This window comes from Hyla sarda, chromosome 4 (genome assembly GCF_029499605.1).
Source record: "Hyla sarda isolate aHylSar1 chromosome 4, aHylSar1.hap1, whole genome shotgun sequence".
Taxonomy (NCBI): domain Eukaryota; kingdom Metazoa; phylum Chordata; class Amphibia; order Anura; family Hylidae; genus Hyla; species Hyla sarda.
In genome coordinates, this window is record NC_079192.1 from 19,511,836 (window position 1) to 19,524,808 (window position 12,973).

General features: G+C 43.7%; 1 non-coding gene across 1 annotated transcript; it reads right to left on the bottom strand.

Annotated features, from left to right (window-relative positions):
* Positions 1-12,280: 12,280 nt before the first annotated feature.
* On the bottom strand, positions 12,281-12,352 carry TRNAQ-UUG (transfer RNA glutamine (anticodon UUG)). The gene has a single exon. It is a non-coding gene; the product is annotated as a tRNA-Gln (tRNA).
* Positions 12,353-12,973: the final 621 nt, after the last annotated feature.

The following is a 12,973-nucleotide window of genomic DNA, read 5'->3' on the forward strand; positions in this document are numbered from 1 at the left end:
GATGTAGAAAAGTGGCAAAAATAGGGTATTAGTCCTCAGCTCAATATCAAAAAGAATAAATGGTGGATGTCTGGTGACAATAATAGAAAAAAAAGAAGGATATAATAAATAATATGTTGTTTATTATAAGATATTAAATAATGCGTTCTCGCAGGGCCCTACGGTAGCGCACAAATGGTTAAAAGATACAATATAATATTACAGAGCGAACATGAATGGTAATGATGATACTCTCAATTTCAATGTATCTAATATGGCTGCCAGCCATAGATACACTATATGTGACTGTTGCATATAGTGCTACACTTATCAGAGTGATAGTGTATCTGGTGTACGCAATGGTAAAATAGGAACGTTCCTCCTGGAAAGAAAATCTGCTTTATATCAAAGAAACCTTCTGTACAATAAATGTTCAAAATATCCTGTAAATAATATAAATGGCAGTCCTGTAGGTGGTAGAGTTGAGATGCGCTCTAGCCGGGGCGGCGTGATGGTCGCAAGATGTGCAGCCGCTCTCACCGGCGAGCTGTCCCTTGGCGTCTGACGTCAGAGGTCAGCTGATGGCAGGTCAGCTGACCTTGTGCGGGAGGCTGGTAAGCGCTGGATAACGTTGGATGTAAATACTTGGTACGTGCAGATAGAAGTATTATTCCAATGGTGGAGGGTTCTATACCGGTTTGGCAGATGGATTTCAATACAGATCCATATAGTAGGTGGATAATGGGTGGTAAATGAATAAAGTCTCTCCAGAGAGGAACTCTCCGATAAACGCTGTATAGCCGCAGCTGTAATGTGAACTGGAAAAACTTGCAGGGCTCAATCACAGTCACCAAACGCGTTTTGGGGTTCAAAGCACATTGGTAGTACCCCTTCTTCAGTGGTGTATGACCATATGCGGTCCCTGCTCGTTTTTGTAAGCCTCCAAACAATTGGGATTACACCTAAGACCAGGTATCTAGGTAAGAAAATACATACCAGCACGGGTTCCTATAATATATCAATGCATAGTGCAAAATGATAATCTATATAAATCCATTACAGATAAAAAAAGATATGGAATAAGTGTGAATATGTCACATTAATAATAATTTGTATAAAATACATGTGAAAAATAAAATAAAATGAATAAATATTTTTTATTGTTTACCTAAAACTCACAAGAATTTTTTTTTTAACCCACCTGGCCGTCCGATTGTTTCTGGCTTAGGTTCTTTAATATCAAACCTTTCACAATTTGTTGACCGTTTTTTGCAACCTTTCGTTCAGAAGACTGATTATTATTTAACCCCTTAAGGACGGAGCCCATTTTCACCTCTAGGACGAAGCCCTTTTTTTTGCAAATCTGACCACTGTCACTTTAAACATTAATAACACTGGAATCATTCTGATTCCGACATTGTTTTTTCGTGACATATTCTAGTTTAACATAGTGGTAAATTTTAGTGGTAACTTGCATCCTTTCTTGGTGAAAAATCCCAAAATTTGATGAAAAAATTAAAAATTTTGCATTTTTCTAACTTTGAAGCTCTCTGCTTGTAAGGAAAATGGATATTCCAAATAAATTTTTTTGGGATTCACATATACAATATGTCTACTTTATGATTGCATCATAAAATTGACAAGTTTTTACTTTTGGAAGACACCAGAGGGCTTCAAAGTTCAGCAGCAAATTTCCAATTTTTCACAAAATTTTCAAACTTGCAATTTTTCAGGGACCAGTTCAGGTTTGAAGTGGATTTGAAGGGACTTCATATTAGAAATACCCCATAAATTACCCCATTATAAAAACTTCACCCCCAAAGTATTCAAAATGACATTCAGTAAATGTTTTAACCCTTTAGGTGTTTCACAGGAAAAGCAGCAAAGTGAAGGAGAAAATTCAAAATCTTCATTTTTTACACTCGCAATTTTTTTATTTTTACAAGGGTTAAAAGGAGAAAATGTATACTTATATTTGTAGCCCAATTTCTCTCAAGTAAGCACATACCTCATATGTCTATGTAAAGTGTTCGGCGGGCGCAGTAGAGGACTCAGAAGCGAAGGAGCGACAAGGGGATTTTAGAGATTACGTTTTTCTGAAATGGTTTTTGGGGGCATGTCGCATTTAGAAAGCCCCTATGGTGCCAGAACAGCAAAAAAAAAAAAAAACACATGGCATACCATTTTGGAAACTAGAACCCTTGAGGAACATAACAAGAAATAAAGTGAGCCTTAATACCCCACAGGTGTTTCACGACTTTTGCATATGTAAAAAAAAAAATTATAATTTCATTAAAATGTTGGTTTTCCCCCAAATTTCACATTTTTTAAATGGTTAATAGCAGAAAAGACCCCCCAAAATTTGTAACCCCATCTCTTCTGAGTATGGAGGTACCCCATAAGTGGACCTGAAGTGCACTGCGGGCGAACTACAATGCTCAGAAGGGAAGGCGTCATATTTGGCTTTTTGAGAGCAAATTTTGCTCGGGGGGCATGTCGCATTTAGGAAGCCCCATAAGGTGCCAGAACAGCAAAATAACCCCCACATGGCATGCCATTTTGGAAACTAGACCCCTCACAGAATGTAATGAGGGGTACAGTGAGCATTTACCCCCCACTGGTGTCTGACAGATCTTTGGAACAGTGGGCTGTGCAAAATTTTTCATTTTCATGGACCACTGTTCCAAAGATCCGTCAGACACCTGTGGGGTGTAAATTCTCACTGCACCACTTATTACATTCCGTGAGGGGTGTAGTTTTCAAAATGGGGTCACATGTGGGTGTGTTTTTTTTTTGCGTTTGTCAGAACCGCTGTAACAATCAGCCACCTCAAATGTACATGGTGCACTCTCCCTTCTGGGCCTTGTTGTGCGCCCTCAGAGCACTTTGCGCCCACATATGGGGTATCTCCGTACTCGGGAGAAATTGTGTTACAAATTTTGGGGGGCGTTTTTCCCTTTTACCTCTTGTGAAAATGAAAAGTATAGGGCAACACCAGCATGTTAGTGTAAATTTTTTTATTTTTTTACACTAACATGCTGGTGTAGACCCCAACTGTTCCTTTTCATAAGGGGTAAAAGGAGAAAAAGCCCCCCAAAATTTGTGAGGCAATTTCTCCCGAGTACGGCGATACCCCATATGTGACCCTAAACTGTTGCCTTGAAATACGACAGGGCTCCAAAGTGAGAGCGCCATGCGCATTTGAGGCCTGAATTAGGGACTTGCATAGGGGTGGACATAGGGGTATTCTATGCCAGTGATTCCCAAACAGGGTGCCTCCAGCTGTTGCTAAACTCCCAGCATGCTTGGACAGTCAATTGCTGTCCAGAAATGCTGGGAGTTTTTGTTTTGCAACAGCTGGAGGCTCCATCTTAGAAACACTGCCATACAATACGTTTTTCATTTTTATTGGGGAGGGGGTTGGTGGGGGGGCAGTGTACGTGTGTATATGTAGTGTTTTACTCTTTATTTTATGTTAGTGTAGTGTAGTGTTTTTAGGTTACATTCACACTGGCGGCAGATTACACTGAGTCTCCCGCTAGAAGTTTGAGCTGCGACGGGAAATTTGCCGCAGCTCAAATTTGTAGCGGGGAACTCACTGTAATCTGCCGCCAGTGTGAATGTAGCCTGTACATTCACACGGGAGGGGGGTCAAAACTACAACTCCCAGCATGCACTGACAGAGCATGCATGCTGGGAGTTGTAGTTTTGCAACAGCTGGAGGCACACTGGCTGGAAAACCTTGAGTTAGGTTCTATGACCTAACTCAGTATTTTCCAACCAGTGTGTCTCCAGCTGTTGCAAAACTGCAACTCCCAGCATGCACTGATTGCGGAAGGGCATGCTGGGAGATGTAGTTATGCAATGGCTGGAGGCACGCAAGTACAACTCCCAGCATGCCAAGACAGCCTTATGCTGTTCCTGAATGCTGGGAGTTGTAGTTTTGCAAGATTTAGAGGGGTTCAAGTTGTAAATCACTGTCCAGTGGTCTCAAAACTGTGGCCCCCCAGATGTTGCAAAACTACAACTCGCAGCATGCCCAGACAGCAAACTGCTGTCTGGGCATGCTGAGAGTTGTAGTTTTGCAACATATGGAGGGCTACAGTTTGAGACCACTTAGTGATCTACAACCTGAACCCCTCTAAATATTGCAAAACTACAAGTCCTAGCATGCCCACACAGCAAACAGCTGTCTGGGCATGCTGGGAGTTGTAGTTTTGCAACATCTGGAGGGCCACGGTTTAGAGACCACTGTAAACTGTGGCCCTCCGGATGTTGCTAGGCAACAACTCACCTAGCAGGACCCGGAAGCCGCCGCCGCCGCACGTGGGTGATCCCCGCATGGAGAATCGTGCTCCGGGATCCAGGATCCAGGTAGGGACCTTCGGCGCCGACCTTCACTGGACGGTTCCCCCGTTTTGCCCGGACACCGATAGCTGGGCAAAGCGGGGTAACCGAACTTTAACCCCCCCTCCCCCGGTCTGCTATCGGTCGGTCGCTCGGCCGACCAATAGCAGGGATAGGAGGGGTGGCACCCCTGCCACCAAACTCCTATCCCTTTAGGGGGATCGAGGGTGTCTCGGACACCTACGATCCCTCTTATTTTCCGGGTCACCGGGTCACCAGTGACCCGTATGACCCGGAATTGCGCAGATCGCAGGTCTGAATTGACCTGCGATTTGCGCGCATCGCGGTCATGGGGGGGTCTCAGGACCCCCTCGGCGATGTGGCGGGATGCCTGCTGTTAGATAACAGCAGTCATCCCAGCCCGATCACCGCTACCGGTGACGCGGCGCTCCCGGAACCCTGCGACGTACATGTACGTCGCCGCGCCACAAGTGACACTTCGCGGCGCCGTACATGTACGTCGCTCGTCGTGAAGGGGTTAAAGGACACTACACAGATTATCAAATTACTAGAACACTTCACTTGGTCACCTGATTATATCTTAGCAACATTACATGTTAGCTCTTTATATACCATTAGAGATCACAAACAAGGGATAGAGTCAGTCACAAAATTTTTGGAGAAAGTTGACATTCCATCAGAACAAATACAATATTTTACATCCGCTATAGAATTCATACTCACTCACAATTATTTTTATTTTGATGGCACTTATTATTTGCAGCAAACAGGTACTGCCATGGGCACCATGTTCGCGCCGAGTTACGCCAACTTATTAATGGCGGCGTGGGAGGATTCTACCATCACCCCCAAACTCGGCGCGAACCTGGTGCTATGGCAACGTTATATTCGCAATTCAAATTTTAATCGCGAATATTAGTTTTTTTTGTTCAATGGTGGTAATTATGCCTTTGAACCGTGGGAACTAGGTTAATGGGGTTCCAAATATGGGTATTGGAGTTAATTGAAACTGGATGTAATCTTCAGCCGCGGTCGAGCCCTTTACAGCAATGCACGTCGCCGTAAAGCGACATGCATTGCTGTAATGGGACCCTGTAAACTACAACTCCCAGCATGCCCAGACAGCCCTTGGCGTCTGGGCATGCTGGGAGTTGCAGTTTTGCAACTTCTGGAGGTCCACAGTTTGGAGACCACTGTGCCCTTCCTGATGTTGCAAAACTACACATCCTCAGCATGCCCTTTCTGTCCAGGCATGCTGGGAGTTGTAGTTCTGTAACATCTGGCCCTTCAGATGTTGCAGAACTACAACTCCCAGCATGCCTGGACAGTTTTGGCATACTGGGAGTTTTAGTTTTGCAACATCTGAAAGGGCACAGATTGGAAACCACTGTATTAGTGGTCTGCAAACTGTAGTCCTCCAGATGTTGCAAAACTACAACTCCAAGCATGCTGGGAGTTGTAGTTCGGCAACATCTGGCTCTAAAGATGTTGCTGAACTACTACTCCCAGAATGCCTGAGAATGTTTGGGAGTTGTGGTTTTGCAACAGCTGGAGGCTTACTGGTTGGGAAACATTGTCTGTTTCCTAACTCAGTGTTTCCCAACCCGTGTGCCTCCAGCTGTTGCAAAACTATAACTACCAGCATGCACCGAGACTGTGCATCCTGGGAGTTGTAGTTTTGCAACAGCTGGAGGTCCCCCCCCTGTGAATGTACAGGGTACATTCACATGGGCAGGGGGCTTACAGTGAGTATCAGGCTGCAAGTTTGCAATGCAGCAAATTTTGCGCAGCAGCTCAAACTCGCAGCGGGAAACTCGCTGTAATCCCCGGCCCATGTAACTGTACCCTAAAAACACTACACTACACTAACACAAAATAAAATAAAAAGTAAAAAACACTACATAAACACATACCCCTACACAGCCCCCCTCCCCTCCCCAATAAAAATGAAAAACGTCTGGTACGCCACTCTTTCCAAAATGGAGCCTCCAGCTGTTGCAAAACAACTCCCAGTATTGCCGGACAGCCGTTGACTGTCCAGGCATGCTGGGAGTTTTGCATCAGCTGGAGGCACCCTGTTTGGGAATCACTGGCGTAGAATACCCCTATGTCCACCCCTATGCAAATCCCTAATTCAGGCCCCAAATGCACATGGCGCTCTCAATTCGGAGCCCTGTCGTATTTCAAGGCAACAGTTTAGGGTCACATATGGGGTATCGCCGTACTCGGGAGAAATTGCCTAACAAATCTTGGGGGTCTTTTTCTCCTTTCACCCCTTATGAAAAGGTGAAGTTGGGGTCTACACCAGCATGTTAGTGTAAAAAAATTAACTTTTTACACTAACATGCTGGTGTTGCCCTATACTTTTCATTTTGACTAGAGGTAAAGGGCAAAAAAGCCCCCCAAAATTTGTAACGCAATTTCTCCCGACTACGGAGATACCCCATATGTAGGCGCAAAGTGCTCTGGGGGCGCACAACAAGGCCCAGAAGGGAGAGTGCGCCATGTACATTTGAGGTGATTTGCACAGGGGTGGCTGATTGTTACAGCGTTTTGACAAACGCAAAAAAAAAAAAAACCCACATGTGACCCCATTTCGGAAATGACACCCCTCACGGAATGTAATGAGGGGTGCAGTGAGAATTTACCCCCCACAGGTGTTTGATAGATCTTTGGAACAGTGGGCTGTGCAAATTAAAAATTTTGTGCAGCCCTCTGTTCCAAAGATATGACAGATTCCAGTGGGGGGTAAATGCTCACTTTACGCCTTGTTACGTTCCTCAAGGGGTCTAGTTTCCAAAATGGTATACCATGTGGGGGTTATTTTGCTGTCCTGGCACCATATGGGCTTCCTAAATGAGACATGCCCCCCGAGCAAAATTTGCTCTCAAAAAGCCAAATATGACTCCTTCTCTTCTGAGCATTGTAGTTCGCCCATAGTGCACTTCAGGTCAACTTATGGGGTACCTCCATACTCAGAAGAGATGTGGTTACAAATTTTGGGGGGTATTTTCTGCTATTAACCCTTGCAAAAATGTGAAATTTGGGGGGGAAACACACCTTTAGTTAATTTTTTTTTTTTTTTACGAATGCAAAAGTAGTGAAACCCCTGTGGGGTATTAAGGCTCACTATATTTCTTGTTACGTTCCACAAAGGGACTAGTTTCCAAAATGGTATGCCGTGTGTTTTTTTTTTGCTGTCCTGGCATCATAGGGGCTTCCTAAATGCGACATGCCCCCGAGCAAAATTTGCTCTCAAAAAGCCAAATATGACTCCTTCTCTTCTGAGCATTGTAGTTCACCCATAGTACACTTCAGGTCAACTTATGGGGTACCGCCATACTCAGAAGAGATGGGGTTGCAATGTTTGGGGGGTATTTTCTGCTATTAACCCTTGCAAAAATGTAAAATTTGGGGGGGAAACACACATTTTAGTGAAATTTTATTTTTATTTTTTTACATATGCAAAAGTCGTGAAACCCCTGTGGGGTATTAAGGATCACTTTATTCCTTGTTACGTACCTCAAGGGGTCTAGTTTCCAAAATGGTATGCCATGTGGGGGATTTTTGCTGTTCTGGCACCATAGGGGCTTCCTAAATGCAACATGCCCCCCAAAAACCATTTAAAAAAAACGTACTCTCCAAAATCCCCTTGTCGCTCCTTCGCTTCTGAGCCCTCTACTGCGTCCGCCGAACAATTTACATAGACATATGAGGTATGTCCTTACTCGAGAGAAATTGGGCCACAAATATAAGTATACATTTTCTCCTTTTATCCCTTGTAAAAATTCAAAAATTGGGTCTACAAGAACATGCGAGTGTAAAAAATGGAGATTGTGAATTTTCTCCTTCACTTTGCTGTGATTCCTGTGAAACACCTAAAGGGTTAAAAAGCTGACTGAATGTCATTTTGAATACTTTGGGGGGTGCAGTTTTTATAATGGGGTCAATTGTGGGGTATTTCTAATATGAAGACCCTTCAAATCCACTTCAAACTTGAACTGGAGTTTGGAAATTTTGTGAAAAATTGGAAAATTGCTGCTGAACTTTGAAGCCATCTGGTGTCTTCCAAAAGTAAAAACACATCAATTTTATGATGCAAACATAAAGTAGACATATTGGAAATGTGAATAAAAATAAAAATTATTTGGAATATCCATTTTCCTTACAAGCAGAGAGCTTCAAAGTTAGAAAAATGCAAAATTTTTAAATTTTTCATCAAATTTTGGGATTTTTCACCAAGAAAGGATGCAAGATACCACAAAATGTTACCACTATGTTAAAGTAGAATATGTCACGAAAAAAACAATCTCAGAATCAGAATGATAAGTAAAAGCATTCCAGAGTTATTAATGTTTAAAGTGACAGTGGTCAGATGTGCAAAAAAGGTGTAAAATGGCTGGGTCCTTAAGGGGTTAAGGAACATAATGGGATATTTATCAATACCTGTACAGAGTAAAGGTTGCCCAGTTGTGAATTGCGAATATAGCTCTATATTTTCGCAATTACCAATATTCACTTTTTTTTTGTTCAATGGTGGTAATTAAGAAAGCCTTTTAACCTTGTTAACTAGGTTAATGGGGTACCAAATATGGGTATTGGAGTTAATTGAAATTGGATGTAATGTGTAAGGCTGTGTATGAATGAATGAATGAATGGGAGGTTAAGGAACATAATGAGATATTTATCAATACCTGTACAGAGTAAAGGTTGCCCATTTGCCCATACCAACCAATCAGATTGCTTCTTTCATTTTTCAATGGCCTTGTTAAAAATGAAAGAAGCAATCTGATTGGTTGCTATGGTCAACTGCGCCACTCTTCCTCTACACTGGTTTTGATGAATCTCCCCCATAGAGGGAGATTGATCAAAACCTGTTCAGAGGAAAAGTTTCTGAGTTGCCCATGGCAACCAATCAGATTGCTTCCTTCATTTTTCAGAGGCCTTTTCAAAAATGAAAGAAATTTTCCACTGGGGGAGATTTATCAAAACCTGTCCAGAGGAAAAGTTGTCCAGTTGCCCACAGCAACCAATCAGATGGCTTCTTTCATTTTGCAGAGGCCTTGTAAGAAAAAATGTAAGAAGCAATCTGATTGGTTGCTATGGGCAACTCAGCAGCTTTTCCAGGAAAGTAAAGTTCAACCACAACACTATAACACTCTGTCCCATCCCGGGACTCGAGTCACCGCAAAGTCTCCCATCCACTGAAATGCCAAGACCCTCCTGCTTATCTTACAGTTTTACATACTGTGAAATCATCATAGACCACAATGGGCAAAAAAATCACAGAATTAATGCACTAGCCCATTAGTTCCCTATACCATTAAAGGGGTACTACGGCGCTTAGACATCTTATCCCCTATACAAAGGATAGGCGATAAGATGCCTGGACGCGGTGGTCCCGCCGCCGGGGACCCCCGTGATATTGCACGTCGCACCCCTCCAGAATCAGTCCCCGGAGAGTGTTTGCTCTGAGAACTGATTACTGTCATTCACGGGGACGGAGCATTGTGACGTCACGGCTCCACCCCCGTGTGACGTCACGCTCCGCTCCCTCAATGCAAGCCTATGGGAGCTGACATGCCCCCCTCTCATAGGCTTGCATTTAGGGGGCGGGACCCCCGCCATCAGGCATCTTATCCCTTATCCTTTGGATAGGGGATAAGATGTCTAAGCGCCGGAGTACCCCTTTAAAGGGAGGGCTCAATATTCACGAATATTCACATCAATTTTCGCATATGTGCATACAAAAAAAAAAATGTAAGGAATATGCGAATTTCGCGAATATATGATGAATATTCGTCCATATATTCGCAAAATATTGCAAATTCGAATGTGGCTTTTGCCGCTCATCACTAATACAATATGTCTACGATATATTTGCATCATAAAGTTAACATGTTTTTACTTTTGAAAGACATCAGAGGGCTTCAAAGTTCAGCAGCAATTTTTCAATTTTCCACAAAATTTTCAAAATCTGAATTTCAGTTCAGTTTTGAAGTGCATTTGAGGGGTCTTCTTATTATATATACCCCATAAATGACCCCATTATAAAAACTGCACCCCCCAAAGTATTCAAAATGACATTCAGAAAGTGTGTTAACCCTTTAGGTGTTTCACAGGAATAGCAGCAAAGTGAAGGAGAAAAAGCAAAATCTTCATTTTTTACACTCGCATGTTCTTGTAGACCCAGTTTCTGAAATTTTACAAGGGGTAAAAGGAGAAAAAGCACCGCAAAATTTGTAACCCAATTTCTCTCGAGTAGGGAAATACCTTATATGTGGATGTCAAGTGCTCTGTGGGTGCACTACAAGGCTCAGAAGGCAAGGAGCGACAATGGGATTTTGGAGAGTGAGTTTTTGGGGGGCATGTCACATTTCGGAAGCCCCTATGGTGCCAGAAGAGCAGAAAACTCCCACAAGGCATACTATTTTGGAAACTAAACCCCCCAGGGAACGTAACAAGGGGTCCAGTGAGCCTCAACACCCCACAGGTGTTTGACCACTTTTTGTTAAAGTCGGATGTGTATATGAATTTTTTTTTCCACTAAAATGCAGATTTTCACCCAAATTTTACATTTTTACAAGGGGTTATAGGAGAAAATCCCCCCCAAATTTGTAACCACATCTCTTCTGAGTATGGAAATACCCCATGTGGGGACATCAAGTGCTCTGCTGGCGCACTACAATGTTCAGAAGAGAGGATGTCACATTTGGCTTTTGGAAAGCAAATTTTGCTGAAATTGTTTTTGGGGAGCATGTCGCATTTAGGAAGCCCCTATGGTGCCAGAACAGCAAAAAAAAAAACATGGCGGCTCCGTTTTGGAAACAGTGCTGTACAAGACTTTTATTTTTTTATTGGGGGGGGGATGTGTAGGGGTATGTGTATATGTAGTGTTTTACTTTTTATTATGTGTTAGTGTAGTGTAGTGTTTTTAGGGTACATTCACACGGGTGGAGGTTTACAGTAAGTTTCTCACAGGGAGTTTGAGCTGCGTCGGAAAATTTTCCGCATCTCAAACTCAAACGCGTTGTAAACCCGCCCGTGTGAATGTAACCTGTACATTCACATGGGGGGAGGGAGCAAACCTCCAGCTGTTGCAAAACTACAACTCCCAGCATGCCCTTTAGCTTTGCATGCCAAGAGTTGTTGCTAAGCAATAGCAGGAGGTGAACAGGTCTCACCTCCTGCTGTATCCTGCCGCCGGGACTGCCGCACTCTATCCTGTCGCCGGGACCGATCCTGCTGCTCCTGTCGCCGCCACCGATCCTGAGGGGACCCCGCCGGACCAGGGCAAGGTAGGAGACTCCCGCTGGCTCCGATCTCCGCTCCAACCGCTGTCCCCAGCAGGTCCGTGATTAATCGGTCGCTCTGACTGATCAATCAAGTGATTGTGAGGCAGCACATGTGCTACCTCACTCCTGCTGAGTAAGGGTGAATGGGGCTGTCTCAGACAGCCCCATTCACCCTTTTTTCCCGGGTCACCGGGTCACCAGAGACCCGATTGACCCGGAATAACCGCAAATCGTACGTCTGAATTGATGCGCGATTTGCGGTGATCACCAATATGGGTGGACCTCAGGACCTCCTGGGCAATATGCTGGCGTGCCCCTGCTGAACGATATCAGCAGGCCTCCCGGTCCGGTCCCTGCCCGGCGAGCGGCAGGGGCTGGAAGAACGCAGGGCGTACCCATACGCCCTGAGTCCTTAAGGACTCGGAAAGGGGGCGTATGGATACGCCCTGCGTCCTTAAGGGGTTAAGTATTACTCCCCCTAACTTTATAAAAATTTTTATATTAAGATACTTTGAAATTTTTACTTTGAGACATAACCATAGTGATTTGTTAATATTACGATAACTAAAGTTAAAAGTTTGTGTATCAGAAAATAACCAGATATACACTTACTGATGAAAATAACCAAAAAAAATTGAAGGTCCCACCGAGATTTGAACTCGGATCGCTGGATTCAAAGTCCAGAGTGCTAACCATTACACCATGGAACCTGTTGCACAGTTGTGGTTTACCTGTCATTATACAGAGATGGGACAATAGATAATTATATGACTAAATTATTCACCGCAAAATCCCAGTGAATCTCTATGTAATTATATATTTCGGTTCCTCCCTAAGTTACAGACATCACTGAGGATCTTTACTCATCTGTGTAGAATATGAGGAAATATTATGGGAACTATAGGAGAACATCAACCCTAGTTAAAGGGGCACCCCGCATCTATACTCCTTATCCCCCTATTCACACCCTCTCATGACATCACGCCACTACCCCCTCCATGCATGTCTATGGGAGGGGGCGTGATGACCATCATGTCCCCTCCCATAGACACGCATGGAGGGGGCGTGGCAGGGCTTGACACCAGGAACTGTCCAGAGCAGGAGAAAATCTCCATAGCAAACCTCTCCTGCTCTTGACAGTTCCTGACATGGACAGAGGTGTCAACAGAGAGCACTGTGGTCAGACTGAAAAGAAAACAAAAAAGGAAAGAACTTCCTCTGTAATGTACAGCAGCTGATAAGTACTGAAAGAATTAAGATTTTTTTTTTAATAGAAGTCATTTACAAATCTATCTCTACTGAGGAAAGGGTCAACATATAAAGCACCCTGA